The sequence below is a fragment of the Trichechus manatus genome, unplaced genomic scaffold, assembly GCF_000243295.1.
Source record: "Trichechus manatus latirostris isolate Lorelei unplaced genomic scaffold, TriManLat1.0 scaffold00096, whole genome shotgun sequence".
In the NCBI taxonomy this organism is placed as follows: domain Eukaryota; kingdom Metazoa; phylum Chordata; class Mammalia; order Sirenia; family Trichechidae; genus Trichechus; species Trichechus manatus.
The window spans coordinates 289,011-307,063 of record NW_004444032.1 but is presented as its reverse complement, the minus strand read 5'-3'; positions in this window follow the sequence as shown (position 1 = coordinate 307,063).

Genomic DNA, 18,053 nt, shown 5'->3' with positions numbered 1-18,053 from the left:
AATTTCTATATGGTGTAGGTTTGACTATTCTTATGTTTGTCTTTTGGTCAAAGAAATTATATCTTGAGCCCAGTATTAAATAATTTTGGAATCTGAACCATTTTACGTGTTATCACTCATAAATCTTTAACTAAGAAAGGGCAGACTATTCTGTTCTTTAGATTGAAGTTTCTTGAAGACAAGAATATAGATTTCATTGGAGCAACTAGTGAGATACAACATCCTGTTGCCAAGGCTGTAATCTTTACAGAAGTAGATTAACCCATCTTTCTTCCACAGAGCAGCTGGTGGGTTCAGCAGCTGAGCACTTAACCACTGTGCTACCAGGGCTCCTTACTACAACATAGTGGTGCTCAAAACTAATTTTATACTATAAAATACTAGTTTTATTGAGCTGCAAATTGCATCAGGCCCCAGATATACAGAGCCTCTCACCCTGATAGTCATTAGGCTTGAGTTGTTGGCGTCTCTCATTACCCCCACACTCTGTTCTCCCTTTTCTTATAACATTATATTCTATTATTTTTCAAAATTAAATATTTGGGAAATTTGCTTTCTGTCTTCCCTCAGAAAAAGCTAATAACTGTAGTTTCCAATGCTCAAATATGTACTGAGTACTTACTATAATAATGAGATGTATTTGCAAAGCCCGTTCACATCTATGATCTCCTTTGCTTTTGACAACCCCTCCGTAAGGTAATAGCCCAAGAATTCAGTCCATTTTACTGAACGAAAAGACTGATGCTCATCAGGCTCAGGTAGCCCTTGGGGTTTTTAAATGGTAGAGCTAGTACTTAAACCTAGGCATCTGAATCTGCTTTCAGTGTTCCTCTCGCTTTTTTTTTTTTTCCCAATATTTTGTTTTATGGCAGCCACTGTGACTTATACACTGTGGGAAAACCAAGAAATATGACACTTGTTTTCTGAAAAGAATTTACTATCTAGTTATAAGATACTTGTTTGATTAAAATTTAGATAACTTTGTATGCCAACTAGTACAGGACAGTGTAGAAGCATCAAATGTGTAATACAGACAGTGCAATCAGGGGGTCATCAGAAAATGCCTCATAGCAGAAGCAGGGTTAGGGCTGGGCTTTGGAGGAGAAATCAGTTTTGGGTAGGGTACACAAGCAGAATGGAGAATAGCATAATAGGAAGGAATCTGGAAGGTCCAGGAATACTTAGGAAAAAATGAACCTGTGTTAATTGTAGAAAGAGGTATGCTGGCAAATAATGCCTAATTAGCTGCCATCGATCCTGGTCCCATGTTTGCACAGACGATTCCTGGCAGTCTAAGTGAGGTTATCCCACTGGATGGCCATCATGTCAGTGTACATGAGGTTACCCTGCACGGTCTCTCTAATAAATGAACCCAACAAATATGAAATCACAGGAATAAACGGGAGGCTAAGATAGAGTGCAAAAAAGAAAAAAAGCTTCTTTTTACTTAGAGAAGGACAGGAAAGATTACGTGTTCATACTAAACATTATCTGTAGGATATTTGATTTCTGTATAAACTGAGAAAACCAGTGGCATTGGATACTTGCTAAGAAGAAAGAGAGTCTTTCACAATTCCAAAACTGCAGACCAGATTGTCATGTTAGAAAGCTCTCAGGGATCCTATGCATAATTAGCAGGTGATCACTTCCATTTTTGGAGCACCAAAGTCATAAGAATAACACTTTCGCAAATACATTTGGAGTCATAATTAAACCCCCATTGCTACAATAGGCTGTGCCTATTTCACATCACGAGCATGTGATTAATAGAAAGAAATGGGAAATGTCAACATACGAGTCAAAACTCACACTTACAAGCCTTTTGCTATTCTGAGATGACATCTGAAAACGAGTGGTTTGGAGTGAGAATTTTTCCATTAACATTGCTGATCAGCATGTGCTATCAATTTTCTATTGACTTCAATTATTAGTGGTTACTATGAGTTTTCCATTAACTTTAATGACTGGCATTGGCTAAGAAATTTCAGTGCTTTCTATGACCAGTATCTGCTACAAACTCTCCCCCTAATTCTTTGGTCACTCTTTGCTATGATTTTGTGTTGGTTTCTATTTGCTATGTCTACAATTGTTATTAATTTACCCCTAATTTTAATGGTTAGCTAAAACACCACATTTTTGCCAATGTATAGTATTCAGCATTTGCTGTGAAGATTTCATAGTTTGGTTACAAATGTTTTTAAATTCAAGCCAAATCAATTAGAACGTATAAAACAAAGGAATTCTAACTGCAGGGCATGTGTGTAATGAAGGACATCTGTGAAACCACGAGGCTTTAATCCTATAACATTTTTGTTGACCAGAATTTCAGCTCCTGACTAATTCTAAAGTGTTTATTTATTAGACATCAGCCACCAGGCAAACAATGATTTATGATAGGTAAGTAATGAAAAGGACTGTTATAAATTATTTTATTATCTGTTTAAATCCCCATAGAATTGGGGCTGGAGTGAAAAATAAAAAATCTTTTCCAGAGCTGGTTAGGTTTTTTTATACATCTACATGGATAGAAAACTAAATATCCCAAATGATGATTTCCTCAGTGGGTAGATTTCATAAATTCTTTGAGTAAAAGAATAAGCCACAACAGATGAAGAAGAAGAAAAAAATCATTCCCTTGTAAGTAATCATTCTAAACATAAGAAACCAGTGGCCATGGAGTTGATTCTGACTCATGGTGACCCCATGTATGTCAGAGTAGAAATGTGTTCTATAGGGTTTTCAGTGGTGGGTTTTTTGGAAGTAGACTGCCAGGCTTTCTTCCAAGGTGCCTCTGTGTGGACTCCAACCTCCAACTTTTAAGTTAGCAGCTGAGTGCATTAACCCTTTGCACCACCTAGGGACTCCTTCTAAGAGTATCTATTTAAAAAGAGCTCTACAAATAATTAACTTAAGGTTATAACTACCATTCTGGACTCCGTGAGGAATAGAAATTCCATCAGAGCCGCTCCAAGTAAAGTCTTCTCCACCACCACAGAGCACCTCTCTATTTCTGTTGGTTCCCTAGCATGCACTCCTTGGTTACCCCAGAGACTCTTCTGCACCCTCTTCATAGCAGGTCGGATCTTGTGAATGGGCTGTGGTTTCTTTTCTGCTCCCACTGCAGTAACATTTTTTTGCTTTGGTGGTCTCATGTTATCTGATAGTCATGGAGGGCACTGTTGGCAACTGGCTGACTTTCTAGGAGGCAGAATAGGGAGAACTTTCTGTCTTTTGGTCCTTGAGAGGTATTTACAACACTTAACTCTGCTGGTTTATTAACTCAGTCAGTTCACTTTGGCATGTTTGTGGGTGAAACGACCTCTTTCTTCTGCCTATCTGACTGACTCTTGGAGAGAAGGATTAGGGTATTAGGAGTGACAGCTGAGAGTGTGATGTGGTTAAAAGTGCATTCAGTCTGTGTTTAAATGCTATAAACTTCTGAGGTCTGAATTGGGGCAGTGAGAGAATCAGGACTGGAATTAATTCTGAATGTGTTGATTATCCTGAAATAATGAATCACTTGCAAAATATTTTGGCTATATTAGTTTGATTTATATTTTTAAATTCACACATTTGTATTCCTTAAAAGTTAAACTGCCTTAACAATCCTTTTAAATTTTTAATCTGGATCTCATCAACTTTTCTTTTCCTGATTGGGAATTTCAGTTTTAAACTCTATGGTGAGCAGAGAATCACCTTGCAAATGACATTTCCCTAAGTTGGAGCTAAATTTGATAGATTTTTAAAAAATCATAAGTCAATGTTGCAGGTGGTTTTATCACTTAAGAACACATTCCATTATAAAAACATTCTAAGTAAAACTTTATAAACTTTGAACTTGATCTTGCACTCTGTCTTCCTCTACTTTTTACTAGTGTGCTTACCAATCAGTCATCTTCCTCATAAACCGGCTCTTTTTGAGACAATCCAGAAAGACACTCACAGTCATGATATAATGGCGCCTTTGTCAGAGAACTTGGGTTCCCACCTCTTTAATGCACATTTCATAAGCATTTCGGGGGCGCTAAGTTGTTAGTTTTATGCTTTCTGCTTTGAAAGAACCAGGAGGTGAAGAAGATTACCTTTGGCAGTTCTGCTCCGTGCCATCACTTTGTTGTCGTTCTTGGAATGTCTCAGAAGGTTTTATTAGGTAAAGACCTTTATAAATTCCAGGTGTTGACCATATGTTGGTCATCGTGTTCACAAACAGAAAAATGCTTTTATTTTCAAATCGGACTTCCTTGCGTAAGTGCAACAAATCCTGCAGACTTCTTAGTCCATGGCTGTGAAAATCTTTTACACTGTATGGAGAACTTTTTTTGTGAGCTAAGTTTCAAGCCAAAGAAAAATAGGGTAGCCCACTCATATTCTCCCATTGTTCTACTGTGCCAGCGAAAAGTGTTCGTGAAATTTAGAAGGGAATATGTTATTTATCCCCCTAGTCCATCTAAGGATAGCGGGGCCCGTTGCCATTGAGGCAACTCTGACTCATAGCGACCCTATAGGACAGGATAGAACTGCCCCATAGGGTTTCCAAGGAACGGCTGTTGGATTTGAACTGCTGATCTTTTGGTTAGCAGCCTCGCTCTTAACCACTACATCACCAGGAGGAAAGTAAAATTCTTGCCTCATTAGAATTACCATCCTATGAGAATGGTTTTAATTCTCTTCCAGCAAAGACTAATGACTAGCTTGATCCAGGAGCTGCCATTTTAATAGTTCCAGTATGCTTTGTAATTGGTCAAACAATCTAATATTTGAGATGCCAAACCTGGTAACATTGGAGAGTTAGACAGTGAAATGATCCTGGCTGTCTTGATGTAATCCTAGCTGTGGTTTCTATTCATCTACCTCTTTGAACGTTTTGGATAAAGAGGGAAACAGAAAAGAGGCAAAAAAATGAGAGTGGTCCATCAAGATGGCAGGTGCATTGCAACATCTTGGTGGAATATGAGCCACCAAACTCCTCTCCCAGTGGTTAGCTGCTGTTTATAGTTTCTGGGCACTTCTGCTCAGTTTTGTTCTCAAAGAATCCAACTCAGAATTTCTAACTCAATTAAGTTTGAGTGTCAGGTTGCTTGCAGAAAAGAAGCACAAAATTATTTTATCTTTATTTTCTTAGTGTTAATTTAAATTGAATTATTTATGGGACTGGTTAAAATTGTAGATGGTAGTGAACACTGGTACAATAGAGACCAATTAACAGATAATTAGTATTCACAACATTCTGTTACTTTGAATAGGGTGTTTTTTCATTTGTTTGTTTGTTTTGTTTTTTAATTTACTTGAATTAAAGCTTTTAGTTTTAATTACAAAGCAAGAAGGCTTATCTGTATATCAGTAATATGTTAGACTTCAAATATTTTACATTTGGGTATCAGCAAATCATACACTTGTATTGGAGGTAGGTTTTATTTAAGCTGAAAAACAGTTGTCCTTTGAAATAAAACTATGAACCAAATTCTGACATCTGTGTTTATGAATGGTTCTTTCTTGATGAATATATTAGTTTCTGTCCTTTACCTATAATAAATGCACAGGCAAATCTTGATTATATGAACGAATGGAGGGAATTTGTGAATAATGGGACAAATTATTTCAGATGACTCATACTTGACTTAGTAGGTGGCATAGGCAATGTCTGTCTCTGTCTTTGCTCTGAAATTCCATAGAATTGCTGAGGAAATAACCAAAGTAACTTGTAAAAAAAATAAAGGCCCGACTTCACCATTTTTAACCCTTTGTACATGTCCTTTGCATTTTCCTACCCAGAGCTAGAAAGAAAGAGCATCACCCCTCAAATTAACACATATGTGAACCTCAACTTCTAGTCTCTTGCAAGAAAGATGATTCATGCCTTTCTTAAGCTGTTCTTTTTACTCAGTTCTTCTTTAACACCTAACAGATTAGAGCCAAATAAGATAGGATTGCAGTCCCTGGGAGGTGCAAATGGTTAATGTGTTCAACTGCTAACTGAAAGACTGGGGGCTTTGAGTCTACCCAGAGATGCCTCAGAAGAAAGGCCTGGCAATCTACTTCCAAAAAATCAGCCTTTGAAAACCCTCTGGAGCAGAATTCTACTCTGACACATATGGGGTAACTATGAGTCAGAGTAGACTCAAAGGCAACTTTTTAAAAAAATGTTAATTACATAATTAATTAATGGGAATTAGTTATATAGATGATCTCCTTTTAGATAAGCACATATTAACTACTTTAAATATGAATTTTTATTATGCTGCTATGTGATTTTCCATTAAATTCAAATTTTCTAGTGATGAATCCTATAGTTTTATTCCTGAATAACTATTTTACCTGCCTAAGAAATATTTTTAAAGGTAAGTCCCTTTACCTTTACAGATAAACTCAAGTTAGACATTTTTTGAAGTTCAGCCCTCCTAGCCACTGTGTTTTTAACTTTTTGAGATAGACGTGGATTTCCTTGTGAGATTAGAAAATTCAGTTCAAAGCAGGCAATAATAAATTCGAATCCCTGAGGGCTCTTTCCTACTCTAGCAATGCTAGCTGTCCTTTCTCTGTCTTCTCTAGGATTTACAGGTAACAGCCAGGAGTTGAGGATTTATTCAATCTCAGATGTGCAATGTATGTTCATTTTGTTTCTTCATTCAGCCAAGCCCTCTGAAGGCAGGCACTGGGTATAACACCTCTTTTATATTCCAGAAAACACCCAGAACAGAGGATAACTACGTTGATTAATTCAGGCATGGAGCAATACATGTGTAACTTTCTAGTCAATTATCTTGGTTAATAGAAATTTTAAAAGGCGGGGTGATAGGCAGAAGGCCCTTGTCTGGCCATTTATTTGTCCTGGAAAATATAATTTTGTTTTATAAAAAAGTTCTGTCTTGTTGACTGTTACTTCTTTTGTAACTCTTTTCCTCCCTCCTTCTCTATTTTTCCCCCTGGTTTCTAAAAAATACGGCATTCTTTCTGTATCACAACTTCTGTCCAGTCTTAAATTTGTGCTAATTAAGGCAGATTTCCTTAAACCCGGTTCCCATAACCATGACTACATTTCCATTAATGACATGCACTCTAAGTAACTCAATGCTGAACAAAGTCCACTGTAATTGGGAAGGAAATCATTTCCATTGGTATGCCTTGGACCCAGAGCTAGAACTGACATTTCGTTATACATGGTGACATGGCCTCTCTTCTGGAGGAGAAATGAAAGGTATTTCCTACAAATAGGCAACAGGCACCTGACCTGTTGGATCAGGTTACATCAGGTTATGTTGTGTTACATGATGTGACATGCCCTGCAGTGACTCGAGGCAATGTCACTCTGTGTTACCCTAGTGCAGCGGTGCTGCTCTTTATTAAACAACCATGGGGAAGGCTAATCAGTGGTGGTCAGGAAGCAGTTTCAGGCCATCTTTGCAAAGAAGTGAGGAATAAGCCATGCTCTGAACTGTTCCTCCTATGAGTCATTTAAGGAAATCAAAGAGCACAAGAACTATAATAGTCACACAAGTTTCCATTGTTTTAAATTTGGAATTCAAATTTCAGGTACACAAGACAGACATGGATGCATATTATGTAGCAAGGATCATACCTGGCCGGGGAATAAACTATACTCTGAAACAAAAATGTGTATCATAAATACCTCCAAGGTGATTAAAATCATCTAAGCCTTCAGATCCATATACTATCTGCTTTTTATATAAAATCTGTTCACAATTACTCTTCCTGATTATTAAAAGTTGTCATTTACAATCATACATTAATTAAAAGCTGTGATAAAGCATGTGTAAATCTTGTCCTTGAGATGACTTTTGTCAAAACAGTGGCTGTCAGTAAGAAACTATCTTAAATTATTACATTATGTGATATTATGTAAAATTAATCCATTGTTTGGTCATTTTTCCTAATGATTTTAATACTATTTTCCTATTGATATACCTTGCATAAAAATTCAGTTTTAATGATCTGCATAAAGAACCGAACAATATTATATAGGTACATCTATCTAGTGATTTTAGAGTAATTACTGGTGCATGGAACAGAATATAACCTTTTGGTTATATTCTGCAGTAAAAGGAATAGGTTAGAGAGGTTTTTATGCAAATTAGAAATGCTCTGTGTTGGAAGCCTAATTGTACTTTTTATTGTTAGACAAGTCAATACTGCTTTAATACACATTTTATAAGCTTCTTGCTGAAATTGTATATGAAAGAGATTGGTTTCCGTAGATGAAAGGCATAATCTGAACAATGAGGCCACATAAGCAGAGTGGTTGAAGTACTGATAAAGGATTTGTTGGCTCCAACATAGAATAAGTCTTATTAACCTTATTAGTCCCCACTGTTTGACCCACTGCTATTAACTGTGTGAGTCACATGCACTGCAAACTAGGTAGGATGGCACAGCCTTGTGTTTGGCCATTTAGAGTAAACATAATCTAATACGAAGAGTATTTCAACTGCAGAGAATTCAAGATGGTATCTTGTTCTTTGGTGTCCTCATTTGAAGGGAATTACTTGAATACTGGGTATTTTCATTTTCAAAAATTTTATTTAGGAAATCACTGTTCAAAAACACCAAATTTAAATCTCAACTTCTCCTTACATTTTACGTGAGTCTTATCTTTTTAATCAACGCAGCTTATATGTAAGAGGAAATGCAAATATAAGGGATCATTGGTTATAACATCATAGGCATTTAAGAGATTAAAATAATATTGAACAGAAGTTCATTAGAATCGTGTGTATTTTTCATTTGTCATTTTAATTTATACTTGATTTTGTTTTTTTCCTAATTTAATAATGGGATACATTAAGAATGGTTTCTTTATAAAAATAACATTCTGAAAAGCATAAAATAGTAAAAGAGAGAAGAGGAAAAAATCAATGCTCAACTCCTTAATTTCTACAATCAGTGTAGATGTGTATGATTTGGTAACTAAATGAAAATCAAACGTAGACTCAGTGGAGAAACAGAAATTCTTTAGAACTGTACAGACATTTATTTTCAATATTTTGTATCATTCTGATTTTGTGTTTATATATTTGTATCTTAAACATGCAGATATTTGCCTTTTCTTCTCTTTGCTTCTCTCTCTGTCTTGCTTTCTTTCTTTTGGATTTGTTAACTAAAAATCATCCTTCCTGTTTCGAGAGATGTTTCACATTGACTGAGCCTTCCCAATACAGAAAATAAATGGGATATAAATGCTAAATTGACTAAATTTCAGTTAGGTGCCTCTAAATTTGGGGGGAGGAAATCCACAACACATTGGTATAATCATTGCATTGACTGGGATGGGCATCAAGAAGATAGCAGCGGAGGGTCAGGGTGTCAGCAGCGTCAGTGCTGGAGGAGGCATTGATGATATAGTAGCCACCCTGAGTTCTGCTTCTTCTTAACCCAATGCCATCTAGTAGATTCTGACTTATAGCGACCTTATACGACAAAGTAAAGCTGCCCTATAGGGTTTTCAAGGCTGTAATCTTCACTGAAGCAGACCGACACATCTTTCCCCCATGGAGCGGCTGGTGGGTTCAAATCGTTGACCTTTTTGTTGGCTGTCGAGTGCTTTAACCACTGTACCACCAGGGCTCTTGCTTCTTCTTAGGACCTGCTTTTCCAGACAGTCAGCTGATTTTTTGAGCCACATATATTTTCAATAAATTTCTTGTCTGCTTAAGTTAATAATTTTTGGTGTTTTCAATTAGGAATCCTGACTGAACCACAGGCTCCTCATATTAATTTGCACTGAAAGCAAATATTTGTTTTATCAAAGAGATATATATTATATACCAATAAAATTATCAGCTGGATTAAAGGTTAAAATGTAATCAAACAAAAAAGAAAAAACCATAAACCAATGTAATAAGTGCTTAAATATATATTTGATCATGTGATAGGAAAAGACTATATTCATTCATTACCTCGTTCATCAAGTACTTACTGATATGTATGATATTCTAAGAACTGTCTAACCCTGGAAGTGAGGTGGTGAAAAGTGCGGCCTTCCAGATATATTTTGAAAATAGAGCAAATAGAGCCTGCTGATGGATTGGATATAAGATTATATAAAGAGTCAATAATTCGTTTTGGCAGTTGAAGCACTGACTTTCCTAGGTATTGAAATATGGAAGACAAAAAGAGGAACAGGTTTGTGGAGGATGGAGATCGAGAACTTTGTTTTGAATTTGGTTTGAGAGGTCAATCATACATCCAAGTGGAAATGCTTAGCAGGAAGTTAAATGTTTAACAGCTTATACTAGGAGACCTGGTCGCACAGTGGTTAAAATGCTTAGCCACCAACTGAAAGGTCGGTGGTTCAAACTCACCAGCTGCTCTGCAGGAGAAAGGTCTGGCGATCTGCTCCTGTAAAGATTTCAGCCTTGGAAACCTTATGGGGCAGTTCTACTCTGTCCTACTGGGTTGCTGTGAGTTGGAATCGACTCGATGGCAGCGGGATGTTTTTGGGGGGTGGGAGGTTTACTGGCATGTCAGCAAGCTGTGATAGGCAGAATAATGCCTCCCCACCCCCACAAAAAATACTGTGCATGTCCTAATCCCTGGAACCTGTGGGTATATTAGGTAACACGATGTCTTAATCATCTAGTGCTGCTATAACAGAAATATCACAAGTGGATGACTTTAATAAAGAGAAATTTATTCTCTCACAGTCTAGGAGGCTAAAAGTCCAAATTCAAGGTGCCAGCTCCAGGGGAGGGCTTTCTGTCTCTGTCAGCTCTGGGGTAAGGTCCTTGCCATCAATCTTCCCCAGTCGAGGAGATTCTCAGCACAGGGACCCTGAGTGCAAAGGACACACTACTCTCCTGTCTCTTGTTTCTTGATGGTATGAGGTACCCCTGTCTCTCTGCTCGCTTCTTTTATATCTCAAAAAGATTGGCTCAAGACCCAATCCAATCTCGTAGATTGAGTCCTGCCTCATTAACGTAACTGCTGCTAATCTCATCTCATCAACACCATAGAGAAAGGATTTACAACACATAGGAACATCACATCAGCTAACAAAATGGTGGACAATCACACAGTACAGGGAATTATGGCCTAGCCAAATTGATACATGTATTTTTGGAGGACACAATTCAATCCATGACACATGGCAAAGAGAAAATAAGGTTGCATATGGAATTAAGGTTGCTAATCAATTGACTTTAAAATCAAGAGATATCTTCTATTATCCTGGTGGATCCAATGTAATTACATGGCCCTTAAATGTGGAAGAGGGAGGCAGAAGAGTCATTGTTAGAATGGCAGAAGTGGGCCATGAGACAAGGGATGAGGGCAGCCTGTAGAATTTGGAAAAGGAAAGAAAACAGATATTTCTCTAAATCCTCCAAAAGGAAACACAGCCTTATTGACACCTTGACTTTAGCCCCTGGAGACCCACTTCAGACTTCTGACCTCCAGAACTGTAAGATATGAATTTGTGTTGTTGAAAGCTACTAAATTTGTGTAATTTGTTTCAGTAACCAAAGAAAAATAATGCACAATGATTGTTTAATTTTTAGGAATTTTGCAAGCCAATTGTTAAGATAGAGTTGTGTACTCACAACACCAAGCACAGTGATCATTATATAAACCAAAAAAACCAAACCTGTTGCCGCCAAGTCAATTCTGACTCCTAGCGACCCTATAGGACAGAGTAGAACTGCCACGTAGGGTTTCCAAGGAGTGGCTTGGTGGATTCGAACTTCCGACCTTTTGGTTAGCAGCTGAGCTCTTAACCACTATGCCACCAGGGCTCTGATCATTATATAAGAATCACAAAATATCTGTTTCAAGAAATTAATGTAGGCAGAACTAGGTAAAAATTTATATCACATTGAGATTACTCCCAGTTGATCAAAATCTATTAGAGAGTTGGAGAAATATATTTTGTTACACAATCAAATTGGAAACTGCCATGTGGAATTGTTATCTACTCTTAAAAAAGGTAATATAGGTTAATATTTAAATTTGTCTTTTGATTATGCTTCAGTGAAGGTAAAGCCCATTAGTCATCAACCCAACACCAATCCCTGCATTCACAATCACACACAAAGAAAGCACCCAGAGCATCCTGATTAACTTTTTGGTGACTTATTTTGAAATTGAACAGAATAAGAAACATCAGGTATTTGAGGACTAATGCTCATATAACAAGAGAAAATAACCCCACTCACAAAAATTTAAATATATATATGTGGAGCCCAGGTGGTGCAGTGGTTAAGAGCTTGGCTGCTAACCAAAAGTTCAGCAGTTTGAATCCATCAGCTGCTCCTTAGAAACTCTATGGGGCAGTTCTGCTCTGTCCTATAGGGTTGCTTATATTATAAGTTGGAATTGACCAGATGGCAACAGGTTTTGTGGGGTTTTTTTTTGTTATCTGTCTATCTAGAGCCCTGTATGTGTGTGTATGTGTGTTTAAGGTGCCCTAGTAGCACAAATGATTAAGAGCTCGGCTGCTAACCAGAAGATCAGTGGTTCAAAGCCACCAGCTGCTGTATGGGAAAAAGATGTGTCCGTCTGCTTCTGTAAAGATTTACAGCTTTGGAAACCCTATGTGGCAGTTCTACTCTGTCCTGTAGGGTCTCTATGAGTTGGATAAATATATATATGTGTACGTATATATATATATATATATTTACACACACACGTATATATGTATATGTATTCATATACACATATGTATATACACACACATATATATTACATATATGTGTGTATGTATATATGCATATATATATACATATATATAGCCGACTCATGGCAACCCTATAGGACAGAGTAGAACTGCCCCATAGAGTTTCCAAGGAGCAGCTTGTGAATTTGAACTGTGGACCTTTTTGGTTAACAGCTGAGCTCTTGACCATTGCGCCACCAAGCTTGCTATAAAAGAATGAAATGAAGAAAATGGCAATGGAACTGTAATGACGTTTAAAATTAAGTACTTTCAAAATATGATTAAGGGATAAAGAAATATGTCACAAAGTAGGAATGTGTACTCTATTAAAGTAGAAAATAGGGAGATTTATTGAAGGGTCAAAACAGTTTCCAACCAGGGACGTGTTAGTTCTTAGAAACTCAAACCAAACACTCCCAGGAAGGAGAGGCAAAAGTATACGTTTATATGGTTAAATCAGGAACTAACAGTGTAAAATCTATGGTGCTTGGTGATTCAGGGAGGTAAGATGCAGTATATTTTGAAGGGGGGAGGTGGGGAAGAGGGAAGTGGGGGAGTGGGGATGGGGTGGGCTTGAAGGGTATTGGTACAATAGGTATAGATGGATGATTGGGATTGGTTGTACAAAATAATAGCAGAAATGCGTAACTCTAGGGGAAGTCTAGGGTGTTCACAAGGTGATTACAAAGCATTCTTTCTCGAGAACATTAAGTTTAAAATAGCTAGGGGAACAATTTAGTTTCCTGAGGGCTGTGGACTCTGGAGATGTCTGATAAGCTGAAGGCATTAGGATCCTCACAGAAACATTCTTTCCCCACCCTTGTCTTAATCACAAAGAAAAACATTTTCGTAGTTACAAACTTTTAAATCTATGTAAAAGTTACTGACTGTTAGTTAGCAAGCGTTAAGATGGAGTCTGAACTCAGACCCAGAATAGTTATTTTACTAGCGTCGAACACCTCAGTTTTGGAGCTCCTACACAAATATAATGTTCCTGAAAATAAAACAGTAAAATACAATATAATAGAAAAAAGATAAGGAAATTTGGGATTCAGTCCAAAAGTTTTCTTAACTTCTGACAAATGTGAGTTTCAGAAAGCCAATAAAGAAAAGAAAATGAATGAAATTACCAATTTAATAGTACAAGAACAACTCCTGGACTTGAAGGATATCAGTTTCAGACCAAAGTGACCCAATAACTATTGAACACAATGAATGAAATATGACATGTACCAAGGACCATCATTATGAAATCTAATAGCATTAGGTTTAAAAAGAGGAAGCTGCAAGCTTCCAGTGTGAAAAAAAAAGAAAGGCAAATGAAAAACTAAATAAACATAAACAGTTCACATGTAAAGGGTCAAGAATCAGAATAAGATTGAACTTTTCCATATTAACAGTGGAGGAGAGAGGACCAAAAGGGGGAAAAAAATCAGCAGTGTCTTCTTTTTGAAGGTACAGAATGAAGCAGGAGGACCAAATCTCCAGGAGGCTATTTTCTAGAAAACAAAAAGAACTTATAAATCACCTAATGCTTGAATGCACTGAGAGGAGATGTGCAGGTTTGTGAGAAATTTGGAGATGCCAAATTAATGATAGATACACAGAAAATTGACAAACAAAAGTATAACCAACGAAACAACAAGAAAATAAGGTAATACTATTTCCAAGTTGGAGGAGCCTTGGTGGGGCAATGGTTAAATGCTTGGCTGTTAAGCAAAACCTCTGTGGTTTGAACCCACCTGCAGTGCTATTGATTACTTTTGTGTGGTCTTTCTAGCCTTGGTCTTGTAAATCCTACCCAGGTGGTTAGGCAGGATTGTGTGATAGGGTAATTGTGGCCCACCAGGGGAATGGGTCAGCTTTGCCTTAAAAGAGAGCCAATTACAGAGCAGAGAGGAGGAGTCCACCACCAAGGAAGGAGAGATCCACAGTAGATAGCACAGTGGGCTTCCTGGCCCACAGAGCAAGAAAGCTGAGTGCCTTTGGGCAGAGACTGAGGGCCAGGGAGAGGCGTGTCTGTGAGCACGGCTGGGAAGAGGCTGTCCTGATGGAAGAACTGTATCCTTGAATGTTCCTGAGTTTGAATTGTAACCTGTTACTTCCCTAATAAACCCCTTAATTGTGAGTATGGTATGTGAGTTCTGTGTGGCTATTACAATAAATTATCGAACCTAGCAGAAGTAGATAGTGCTGTGGGAAGGACGATTGGTGTCAGAATTGGTAAGATGGCTGAGAGAGGAGGCATGTCTGACCTCTGCCTCATGGGAATCAGCCTTGGGCTGTTGCTCTTGATTCTCCTTCTCCCTTGTGAAGTTAGAGGAGGTCAGACACCACCCCCAGTCTGTTCTTACACCACCGGTGGTACCACAGGAGAAAAGACCTGGTGATTTGCTCATTTAAAGACGACAGCCTATGAAACCCTATGGGGGCAGTTCTACTCTGTCGTATAGGGTCACTATGAGTCAGAATCGACTCAGCAACACACAACAACAACATTTTCAAGTTAAGAAAATGTTACAACCACAGCCTCTTCTAGCCTGAGACCAGAAGAGCTAGATGGTGCACGGCTACCACTACTGACCATTCTGACCAAGGACACAATAGAAGGCCTCAGATAGAATGGGAGAAAAATGTGGAACAAAATTCAAATTCCTGAAAATGGCCAGAATTACTGGACTGATAGAGACTAGAGGAACCCCCAAGACTATTGCCCTAAGATACCCTTTGATCTTGTAACTGAAACCACTCCCGGAGGTCACCTTTCAGCCAAATAATAGATTGGCTTATAAAATAAACAACATCACCCATGAGTAATATGCTTTAAACAGTCAACTATATGAGACCAAATGGTCAACATTTACCCAAAAGCAAAGATGAAAAGGCAAGGAGGGGCAGGGAAGCTAGATCAATGGGAATAGAACAAACAGAATGGAAATAAGGAGAATGCTGACACACTGTGAAAATTATAACCAATGTCATAGAATAATTTGTATAAAAATAGTTCAATGGGAACCTAATTTGCTGCGTAAACTTGCACCTAAAACACAATAAAATATTTTTAAAAGAAAAAGAAAGTGTTATGTAAGAAAGAAAATATAATCATAGTATACTACATGACTAAATTTTAACAATATTTACCTATTCATAACAATACAAATACTAATTATTTAACCAAAATTGTTAAATGTTAGGAGAATGAAGAGAGGGAAAATATCCTGGTTTATTAGATAAAGATTACTATAAAACCTTAAACCTTCTAAAACAAAAGGAAACCTAAGATTGAAAAATCAGGAAATAGTATACTGAATACATTATTTAGAAATATGAAGATAACTAAAAAAAAATAACTAAAAAATTTGAAAGTGATTGCAACTGGGGAGTGGGGTGGCCATAGTCATTATACATTTCAGTACTATACAATTTTTAAAAACCTCTACATCTATTACATTGACAAAAATGAAAATTAAATTTTAGAAGAGTTAATAAAACGTAAATAAATATTGAAGCCTGCAGCCACTAGAGGGCAATTACTTCCTGGAGATTTGTATAAACTTGGAAGAAAACAAAAAAGACTGGGCCAGCCCCCATCAAAAGTTTTTTGGTATGTGATTCTAAAATCTCACAGCCTAACTACATGAAGATAATTATTTTTTAAAAAAGATATGTTGGGACATTCTAGTATAAAGGACCTGATTAAGATGGCAGAAAATCCTATAATAATATTGTATTCTTCCTTGTAGATATAAAAATATTTTATACAAGATTTTAGGAGATTTATTTGCTTTTTGAATTAAAAAATGAAGCCATTTGATCACCTTGGTGTAGAGGAGATGCTGATTCAAAGGAGATAAATATCTGGATTGTACTCTCACTTAACCTCTGTAGAACTGAGCTATGTGAGATAAAGAAATAAGGAGCGCCAGACAGAGTCTAGAGCAGGAGAGAGAATGAGAAAGGAAGAATGAAGGGAGGACATTGGAATGATGGTTTCCAAAAGACACAGAAGAAGCAGAGGCACATTGGTAAAATTAACTCACTAATTCAGGAACCAGTTCTTAAGAAACACTGGGCTAAATGCAATCCAAAAGTTTCTTCCACCTCTAAAACTGAATGATTTTCAAAAGTAAGACCTACTTTGTATATGATGTTAATATGAATTATTTGCTGCTATAGGGCAGGACCTATGTCTAATTCACTTTGTGCAATGCCTGGACAGTATGACAAATAAGTAGGTTGTCCATGTGATTTATTGGCCAAACTGAGACATTTTGAGAGAGAAAGGGGGTGCTATTAATAATTACAAGCCTAGATCATGACTGGTCGAGAACAAACTGAATGTATTGTCACCCTACACCCTCATGCTATGTAACGATACCTCTGCCACTGGATAGTCAGCATGAAATAAGCAGCTGTGCTGATTTTTAAAGCATACCTAATTGATGAACATCTGGTGGCAGGTAGCCAGCCCATTAAAAATCAATTATACACAATGACTTGCATCCGAGCCATACTGCACAAATCTCCTTGCACTCATCAGATCCACATGTTCCTGAGTAAACACACGGACCACTCAGACCAGTGTCTTTGAACTTTGTGTGGTTGGAAGTGAATTTCATTAGTGGCTCTCCTCTGACCCATAGTGAAGAGAAGAATTCCGCTGATCCACCCCTGACTGTGGGCAGGTCAAGAGACTAGCAGCAGTTTGAATAAAGCTCTACATTCAAGGGTAACCAGAGCACTCACTGCCCTCTGTGGCTCTCCAGGGTAGCATAAGATATACCAAACCTAGCAGAAGCTGGGTTATAAAACAGTAAGGAGGTGATAGTGACCAGGGACCCGACTGAGAGTGTTTTAAGGGAATTAAAGTAACTCACAGGGAGACTGCAACTTCAGAACTGGGTGTGGAAAAGTTGTCTATTCAAGTCTCAGCTCAGAAACTGGATGTAGGTTTCTCTTTGAGACAATGAGAACGCTGCAAATAACACCAGAGAACCGTTTGTGAACCGTCTCTGGCCTTGTTGTGAGAAACATGGGCGAAAGAATTATTGCCCTTGGGGTGGGTGGATTGAAGGAGAGGAGCACCTGAGGGTTAGAGTACTAGCCTGAGGAAAGCTGAAATCTGACTAGAGCCATCCTTGGATCTCAACTGGAAACGCTGTCAGGGATGTCTGAAATAACACCAGCACCACAGCAGGCAACAGGAGCTACCATGTAGAGTTCATTTAGATGGAAGATATAGACCATTTTCAAAAATAACTTTACATTAATGCTCATCAAAGAACTACTTCTAGATCCAAAAAGTTATTTGATTAAATCAGCTTTGAAAATATAGAAATATAGTTCTGACTGAGTCAGGGGACATCCCATTATTATCTTTACTTGCACA